The 9,357-nt window shown below is 36.7% G+C and overlaps 1 protein-coding gene across 1 annotated transcript in view; it reads left to right on the top strand.

Annotated features, from left to right (window-relative positions):
* ESR1 (estrogen receptor 1) overlaps positions 1-9,357 on the top strand; it is a 448,172-nt gene that overhangs the window by 44,194 nt on the left and 394,621 nt on the right. Inside the window, exon 2 of the mRNA XM_017887610.1 lies at positions 1,194-1,324. The gene's annotated coding sequence lies outside the window, so the exon portion shown is untranslated. The remainder of the gene's footprint in view (positions 1-1,193; positions 1,325-9,357) is intronic.

The raw sequence follows: 9,357 nt of genomic DNA on the forward strand, positions 1-9,357 counted from the left end.
TTTTTTGAGAAAAAAATTGTAAATTAGGTTCACTGTTGCTTGGAATTAGGAAAAAAACAAAACAAAACCCAGGCATACTAATATTTCAGATGGAAAAACAAAGCTAAGAATTTAACAAGTTTCCCCCCCCACTCTATCATGTCTTGTACGTTTAAAGCTGTTATACAACATTTTAAAACAAACCAAAAAAACCCAGGGCCTTTTCCAATAGCTTAGCTGATGACCCACAATAAAACATGCCCCATGGAATATTCTTAAAGCACCCCAAGGGAGTCTACTGAAATAATTTACAATAAAGGAAAAATTCAGAAGAATTTTACATACAAGTAAAAATTAAGAACGTTGTTTTATAAGCAATAGGGAAAAGCTGTATTAAGTTGCATTGCTCAATTTCTCACTTGCTCTGTGCAGTGACTACTTTTTTGACCACATAACAACGTCTGAATCTTCGTGGTAAAATCATACCTACCACAGCCACAGCAGGTTTTGTTCTGCTGCTGCACATGTGATTTGAGATACTGTGGGTTGGAAGTTTTGTTTTTGTTTTTAATTTCTAAAGGCAAAATGGATCTATAGAAATGGAAGTCATCTGTAATTCCAGCACTTTGAGAGGCTGAGGCGGGTGGATCACCTGAAGTCAGGAGTTCGAGACCAACCCTGCCAACATGGTGAAACTCTGTCTCTACTAAAAAGATAAAAAATTATCTGGCAGGCGTGGTGGTGTGCACCTGTAGTCCCAGGTACTTGGGAGGCTGAGGCAGAAGAATTGCTTGAACCCAGGAGGCGGAGGTTGCAGTGAGCCGAGACTGCACCACTGCCTTGCACTCCAGTCTAGGTAGCAAGAGCGAAACTAAGTCTCAAAAAAAAAAAAAAAAAGAAGAAATGGAAGTCATCCCATGGGCCTGAGTTGGTGTAGTGGATTATGGCCTGTACATAAATGAAGAAATGCTACCCAGTGGCATCAACGGTAACTAGCTTAAGCCCTACTCAGCTCTGTAAAATAATGTAATCAAGGAATTCGACCTGAACAGGTAAGCCAAACATTGATTCTTCAGTGCCTATTGATAAGTGAGACTACTTTTCTTTTTAACAGCCTCATTTCACTTAAGTGGGGAATCAAACTAGCTTTAATTAAGGAAATCTGTAGAAATCATTCACATCTCCCTTTCCTTCTCTGTTAAAAAAAACAAAAGGAAGAAGAAAACTAGGAAGAAGTAAGCGCAAAGATCTCTTCACATTCTCCGGAACTGCAATAGCAAATAGCAGCACGGCGCTTCTTGAAAAAGGATGTAGATTTTAATCTGAACTTTGAACCGTCATTGAGGTATGTGTGAACATACTAGTTTCCTCTTTCTCTCTCCCGACTTTGTCCATGAATTCATAAGATCTAATTTGGTCATCAGTTTGGAGAACAATTTTTCATTTAATTTCTTTCATGATCAAGTATGTATTGTCAGGCGCTTAGCAGTGCACCTACTATCTGATGTGCACTCTACGTGTGTTGCTTAGGTTGAAATTAAGGATACAATCTATGCACTACCACCATTTAAAAAAATCCCCGACGCCTACTGTGTGAGTGAGGTTTCTTTGCATATTATCAGAGAGGTTAACCAATTTATTTACATGCTCCGTAGTCCACTCTAAGTACGGAAAACCCAAGTTTTTTTTTTTTTTCTTAAGAAAGAGTTTTTATCTCATTCTTTTTCCCTCAGAGCTTTACCATAGTTTCCAGCAAGTGAAAACATTTCTTGATTTGAATTTCACAACCTCCTTCTCCTCTTGCCAGTTGTATGGTGCTAATAGGAAGCATAATGTGAGTGTGCATTTACTTTAACCCTAAAATAGGAGAACATCTTCAGAATATAGACTTTATATATTCAGTGACCTACCTGAAAATAGAGACATAATTCTAACCTTCTCAATCATTAAGAAACATTTCTATTGAATTTAGTTATTCAAAGCAACATGTAGCAGTTTCACAAGGGAAAAGAAAAGCCTTACCACTTGTATTTGTGGTCACCAAGTAATTACATTATTTTTTATTTAAAATTAAAATAAAATAACTTACTGTCAAGTCCATTTCTCATTTCCTCCATAGAACATTTTAAAACTAGTTCACAAACCTCTTGAAAAGTCACACCTCTATTACAATGAAAGTGCAAATTGTCACCATTGCCTAGAAGTCAACTTGAGAGGCTGTGTATCTATGTAGCATTTTGCAAATCCAGTAGTAGCCATGTGATATGAAAGATTAAATGCACCCCTGATTTGTGAATACTATCCTAGCCTTCAAAATGTTCAAAAGCACAGGAAGTCTGGACTTTTAAAAATATAACCTGCCCAAATTGCAAGGGAGGGGTTGGGTGTAGGACCTAGGTCTGTCTGCCAATCAGCTTGAGATGCCAGTGGACTAAACCTGACTTCACTAAAAGCCAGACTGGCAAATATTACTCAGCGTGGTAATTTCCTAATTGTAGAACTGGCCTGTTTGGTGAAGTATTTCAGGAAAATTTTTAACTGGACCTTTTCTACCCTACTGCATAGGAAATGAAGGTTTCTAGGCAAAGACTTTACTTAGTGACTAACCAAAAATGGTAAATAAAGTAACCAGTTCCAGGCTTAGCTACTGTCCTCAAAAGTGCCGCATGACTGGTCAGGCCAGTCTTCTGAGGCTGGAGGTGCATGTGGAACCCCCAGAGCCTCGTCTGCAAGGGCATGGCTGACTGTAGGCTGTTTAGAAGCACCCTGCCCTGCGAAACTCCTCTGGCTTAGGAATTTTAAACAATTCTAGTTCTAATCTCTCTGCTCAGAGTCTGAGCAGCTGTCAATGAGCTCTCCTGTGAATCATGGAAATGTTCATGGGTGAGCTGCTCTAGCTTCTTACTTCCAAGTAGAAGGTGCCTTGTAACTCTTTGCCAGCTTGATGCAGTGAGTTTGATTCATCTTTTGGGCAGCAGGGACAGATAGTGAAGAAGGAGGGGGAAAAAAGATTTTGATATATAAATGAGTCTTCCATCTAGCTGAGGTTGAACAAAGTAGGAGAACCAGTGCAAGTCACTGGGGGTATGGTTCTCATACCGTTTTCAGCATGCACCTCCCTTTCTCTCTTTTTGTTTCTATACATGTCAGTCCCTGAGTAGTCTTGCATTGCTTTTCCCACTTTGAAGTCTTAGATTCAAAACCGATGATTCCAGAAGGGTCTAAGGTGCTGTTGCTGAGACTTTGAAAGAGAGCTGAAACAAACTGTTTGGATTCTAGATGCCATTGTGCATCTGCCTGAGTCACTGTGTCACTTAGGTTGGTCACCAGAATAATTCTCCTTCATTTTTGCTGCCCTTCCAATTCATAAACAACACTGAACATCAGTGGTTCTCCCTTAATCAAATATATTTGGCTCTATTAATATTAAAATGTGGTCTTGAGTAGAAAGATTCTAAGGGCTAAAAAATAAAAGATGTAAAATGTATGTTGATAGGTTAGTGTAGAAGCCACACATGGGGTTTTCTCCACTCCCACTCTTTCATTTTTTTTAAGATCCAACACTCAAATTACAAAAGTCTATTTTTTTTTTTTTGGAGACTGAGTCTCACTCTGTCACCCAGGGTGGAGTGCAGTGGCACAATCTCAGCTCACTGCAACCTCCGCCTTCCGGGTTCAAGCAATTCTCCTGCCTCAGCCTCCTGAGTAGCTAGGATTACAGGTGTCCGCCACCATGCCAGGCTAATTTTTGTATTTTCAGTAGAGATGGAATTTCACCATGTTGACCAGGCTGCTCTTGAACTCCTGACCTCAGGTGATCCACCTGCCTCGGCCTCCCAAATTGTTGGGATTACAGGCATGAGCCAACGCCCCTGGCCACAAAAGTCAATTCTTAACTTAAAACATAAAAGTTCCATTTCTTTTATGGTCTACTTAGTCATGTCTGGAGTCAGTGAGCTCAGTCAAGTGGTTTGTAGAATGACAGTTGTGATACCTATTCATTTATCCACCAGATTATTTTCTGCTCTCCATGGTGCTTTATAGAAAACAGTTTATTCAGTCATTACAACAGCTCTAGGAGCGGGTTTCATTAAACCCACTTTCTAGGAAAACGAACCAAGGCTTAGAAAAATCAAGTAATTTGCTAAAGACTACCCAGCTGGTAATGATATGACAGGAGTTGAACTTAGGACAATAACTCAAGATCTTGGTCCCTGTAAATATGGGTTTCCAGGTTATGTATGCAGGCAGAGGGCTTAGATCTTGAAGGAAATACAGAAGCAGTATAAAAAGGAAGGATCTCTTCCCATAGGAAGCTTGTCATCCATTGGATGAGGAACTCAGATTTCCACTGTGAAATGATATTTGTATCCTCATTGTGTGAGAGACATGGGGACTCTGATCATCACAAAAGCACATTTTTCCTGCCTATAAATGATGCTTAATAGAGCTGACAGATTATATGTATCTGGAACACTTTTACTTAGCAGAAAGACAACAGGCTAGGATTAGCTGACTAGTAATTTTATTTATCAAGCTCAATTCCCATGCTGACTTCTCTTCCACTAGTGAAAATGTGTCATCAGATTTGGTACCAAACTGGAGAGGTGAAAGGATCCTTTGACCAGTATAATAGCCATGCCATCAGTTTTGCTTTCCTATTTAAGTTTGATATGGATTAATGATCTACATCATTATTTTGGGGGTTTCTAAACACATATGAACTAAAGACGGAAAAGATGATGGAAAAGATGGAAAGAGATGACTTATGTACAAAGGCTTGCAGAGAGAAGGATAAGCCAAAAAATTGGTAAATCACACATGAATAATCAAGAACTGACTACAATGTAATAATATGTGTTCATTTCCACTAATGAATAAGCTGCCATTATGTCTCCTCATTCTCTATTTGGGACAAATTACTTCTCTGCTGTATTTCCATTATTACAGGTACCTATCTGCTGTGATTTTTCTCAGTTTTGACTTTATCTTGTTGCTTTAATCTTGTCTCTAAGTAAATTGCAACCCAGTAAATATATTCCAGTATTGTTTATTGTAATTCCTGCCTTTATGTCAGGTGGCAAAAGGAAGGGACTTGTTTTATTAATTTATCAGTCTGGGTGTGTGCTAAGAGGAGCTTTAGTACATGCTTTGATTATGGTAGATTGGGTCTAAAAGATTCAGCTGGTATCTTCCATTTATTTTGGTCTGTCTACATAAGAAGGTCACATAGCTGATTATAGCAGTTTTCTGTGTGTCATATTGTTGGCCTGACACATAATATCAAATAAGAGGTACTAGAATTTTCTGTGCAGTCTGAAGCTGTGTGTGTACAACAAGTGAAAAATCTTAACTATTTGGACTTTTGGGTTCCATGATGCCAGAGAAAGCCAGACACCAGGAGCTGGAATCAGCTAAGACCTAAGACCCTGCATGCACATAGAGATGTTTGCATTTTCTTCCTATTGCAACATTCAGCCATTGCTTTGGCAACTATTTCAATAATATATTACTGCTCATCAAAGTGGAAATAATGTTCTGTTACTAGTTGAGTATTGAAAAGCTCTTCATAGTTTTGTGATTTTGACTCAGCTCCAACATGAAGGACCCATTTCTTCAACTTACTTTGGCAACAGGAGAGATTGACTAATGTGCTTGAAAGTGATCCACTGCTGTTTCTGTTTATCTTTCTTCAATCCTACTGGGCCATGGGAAGAAGAGGTAGCAGGCATTCTTGTTTGCCTCAACCAGGAAGCACAAGGCCATCCCAGGGCGGGGCAGGAGGGAGGTGGGAGGGAAGAAGCATGCTCCACGGGCCGTTGTTTACCTTGTTGGCCAGTCAGGTCCTCTCAGGGTAGGTTTCCTGGGATAAGAGCAAAGCTTATTGGTTTTCCTTGCTGTGCCATGAGAGCACACCAGGTCACCCCAGCAGCCTTGCTTGCCTTCCCACAGCCTGCCCTTGCCAGGGGTTTCAGCTGATACCCTTTCCACTCAGGAGGAGAAACCAGAGAAAACATGGAAGTGTTTCCAGTGTTAAGACTTTAGACCAAACTATAGAAATCTCTTCTACCTGGAAACCTGAAGAAATCAATCATGACTGCTATTCAGTAGAGGTAAAATTAAAAAAACAGCTTTACTGGTTTGGAGTCATAGGAAGGCTTTCTGTGTAGCCTCTCTGAGAGCTGCCTACTGGAAGGATTTGTCCTCAAAACCTGAGGACTTGTGGTGTTCCAGGGTTTATATGATACTGGCAGGATACTTTGCTAATCTAGAGGGCTGTGCTTCGACCTTTATCCAAGGGATGTAAGCTGTGTGTTGAGGTTACTGAGCGTCTAGCACAAAGCTCTAATGTTGAAGGATCACTGGAGGCAGGCTATGCCTCTGAACATGTAGAATTGACTAGAAATGCCAACGTTCATTTCAAAATGAAATCATTAGCTTTCTTATGCTTCCATTTAAAAATGATTATTGCATTTTGCATATTGTTGAATGCATATTAATTTCAGCAAGTTTAGAAAAGAGATAAGCATTAAGACATACATAAAAATCACTTATTCTCATCAGCTATAGATAATCACTAACAATATTTTAGTGCATTTTCTTTTCATCTTTTTGTTAGCAATATGTATGTGTATAGGTATACATATTTAAGTGAGTATATATGAAAATTAAAAAACAGAAAATATTCCCACAATATAATTAATAAAAATCCAAGATACAACACAATTTCCATTTGTAATATCTAGTGTATATATGTATATATATACATTATATGTATACATAAAATATATGCATAAAATAGATACACACACAGGTATATATTTTGCAAATTGAAATGTTGTATGTTGTAGATTTTTATTTAACATTAGAATTTATTTACACTACTTAGGTGTTTTAACAAGGATTGTGGTCCACATCTGTTTATTTCCTTAAGAATAATTCCAAAAAGTGGAAATAGAATGTCAAGGGGCAAAGTTCTTTATAAAGTCCTTAAGGAGTATTGCCAGATGTTTTTTTTTCACTTCCTTTTAAAACATGATTATATTGTAGAAGTTCTATTTAAAATTCCAAGCAAAATTTTCAAAATCACATCTAGAAATCAAATCATGATTTTATTTGGCTATGCCCCTTGTAGTCCTTGTCTATGAACTTATTCTATTATTAAATATAATAGGTACTTTCCATTAATTTAACAGGTAGAATTTTTTTACATTTTCTCTTGTTATTGTGCAATGCATATTTTCTATTATGTTACAGAGATTTTGGGGGTTTTTTTCCTCCCTTTTTCCTTTCTCTTTTCTTGTTCTGTACCCCTTCAGAGAAACCAATAAATACAGGTTGATGTGTATCCTCTACTCTTTGCTCCATGCTCACTCAACCCAATATTTACACATGCACTGATTTTCAGGGCAATGGTCCCTCTTTATCATAAATTGTGGGATAAGTTTATATGCATAATATATATGTGTGTGCATATTACTCTGTATCTTGGTTTTCTCACTTTGCAATATATCTTAAAGATTCTGATAAATCTTATAGCTCTATCTCATTCTTTTCAGTAGTTGCATGCAGCATGAATTTGCTATAATTTATTCAAGTAATCTGCTTTCAACTAATACTCTGTTGTGAAAAGTTTTCAACATATAAAAAAGTGCTGTCATTACAAATATTCTTAGATACATATTCTTAGTAATTGGGGGTTTTATTTTTATGGTGTTTAAGTCCCAGGAGTAGAATTGCTGGCTTAAAAGGCATGTGTATCTTTACATTTTTATGGTTTTTTCATATTATTTTCTAAAATAATATAGCAAATCACAGTCCCACTAGTGATGTTTGAGAGCATCATTTTCCTCACTAGTACTCCTATTTCCCTGCTTTCTAATCTTTGCTGATCTAATGAGTAAGCACTGTTAATTTTATTTTCATTTTCTTGACTTCTAATGAGCTTACGCATCTTTTCATGTTATTGTTGTTCCTTTGGATTTTCTTATCTGTCAATTACCAATGGATATCCTTGACCTATTTCTCCCTTATATAGTTGCTTTTCTCTTATTAAAAATTTGTAAAAGTTCTTTGAATATTATAGATTTTAAAACTTGGCAGATAAAGTTGTATGTATTTACTGTGTATAATATGATGTTTTGAGCTATATATATATCTCAATATATCATATCTATATATATATATACACACATTGTGGAATGGCTAAATATAGCTAATTAACATATGCATTACCTCATGATGTTATCATTTTTGTGGTGAGAACACTTAAAACCACTCAGCATTTTTCAAGAATATAATATATTGTTATTAACTATAGTCACCATGTTGTACAATGGATCCTTACACTTACTCTTCCTATTTAACTGAAGTTTTGCATCTTTTGGCCAATGTCTTTCCAACCCTTGCCTCCCACCCCTCTGCCCCAGCCCCGGTAACCACCATTCTACTCTCTACATCTATGAGATCAACTTTTTTAGATTCTACATGTAAGTGAGATCATTTGGTATTTGTCTTTCTGTGCCTGGCTTATTTCGCTTAATATAATGTTCTCATAATGTGCTCCAGGTTCATCCATGTTGTTGCAAATGACAATATTTTTCTCTATTTTTAAGGCTGAATGGTATTCCACTGTGAACATATACCATATTTTCTTTATCCATTCATCTGTTGATGGATACTTAGATTGATTCTGCTTCTTAACTATTATGCATAATGCTATAATAAATATGGGAGTACAGATATGGCTTTGACATACTGAATACATTCCCTTTGGGCATATACGCAGTAGTGGGACTGCTGAATCATTCGGTAATTGTATGATTACTCCATACTGTTTTCCATAGCGGCTGTACTAACATACCTTCCCACCAACAGTATGCAAAGGTTCTCTTTACTCCCCATCCTTGCCAACACTTTTAATCTTTTGTCATTTTCATAACAGCCATTCTAACAGGTGTGAGATAATATCTCATTGTGGTTTTAATTTCCATTTTCTGATGATTATAGTGATGCTGAGCATTTTTTCTGTAGTGTTTTGTTTTGTTTTTTTTTTTTGGTCAGTGAATTGCTAAATCTTACCCCATCAATAATTTCTCCATTGATTTTACTTTTGTAATTTTCTGCTACAAAATTAAAAAATAGTTGTATGAAATAAAATTTTTCTTCCTATACGTATTCTGAATTTCCTATCTTACTTCAAAAGGTCTTCCCAACTCCTATTTTCTAAAATTTTCTATTTTTTATTTTATTATTTTAACATTTAGTGTTTTTTACATCTGGAATTTTTTTATATAAAAGTGGAAGGCTCAACTGCATCTCTTTTATATAAAACCAATTGTTTGAACATCATATGTTAAATAATCTTTTCTCCAATAA

Source organism: Rhinopithecus bieti, unplaced genomic scaffold (assembly GCF_001698545.2).
Source record: "Rhinopithecus bieti isolate Rb0 unplaced genomic scaffold, ASM169854v2 scaffold_16097, whole genome shotgun sequence".
Classification (NCBI taxonomy): domain Eukaryota; kingdom Metazoa; phylum Chordata; class Mammalia; order Primates; family Cercopithecidae; genus Rhinopithecus; species Rhinopithecus bieti.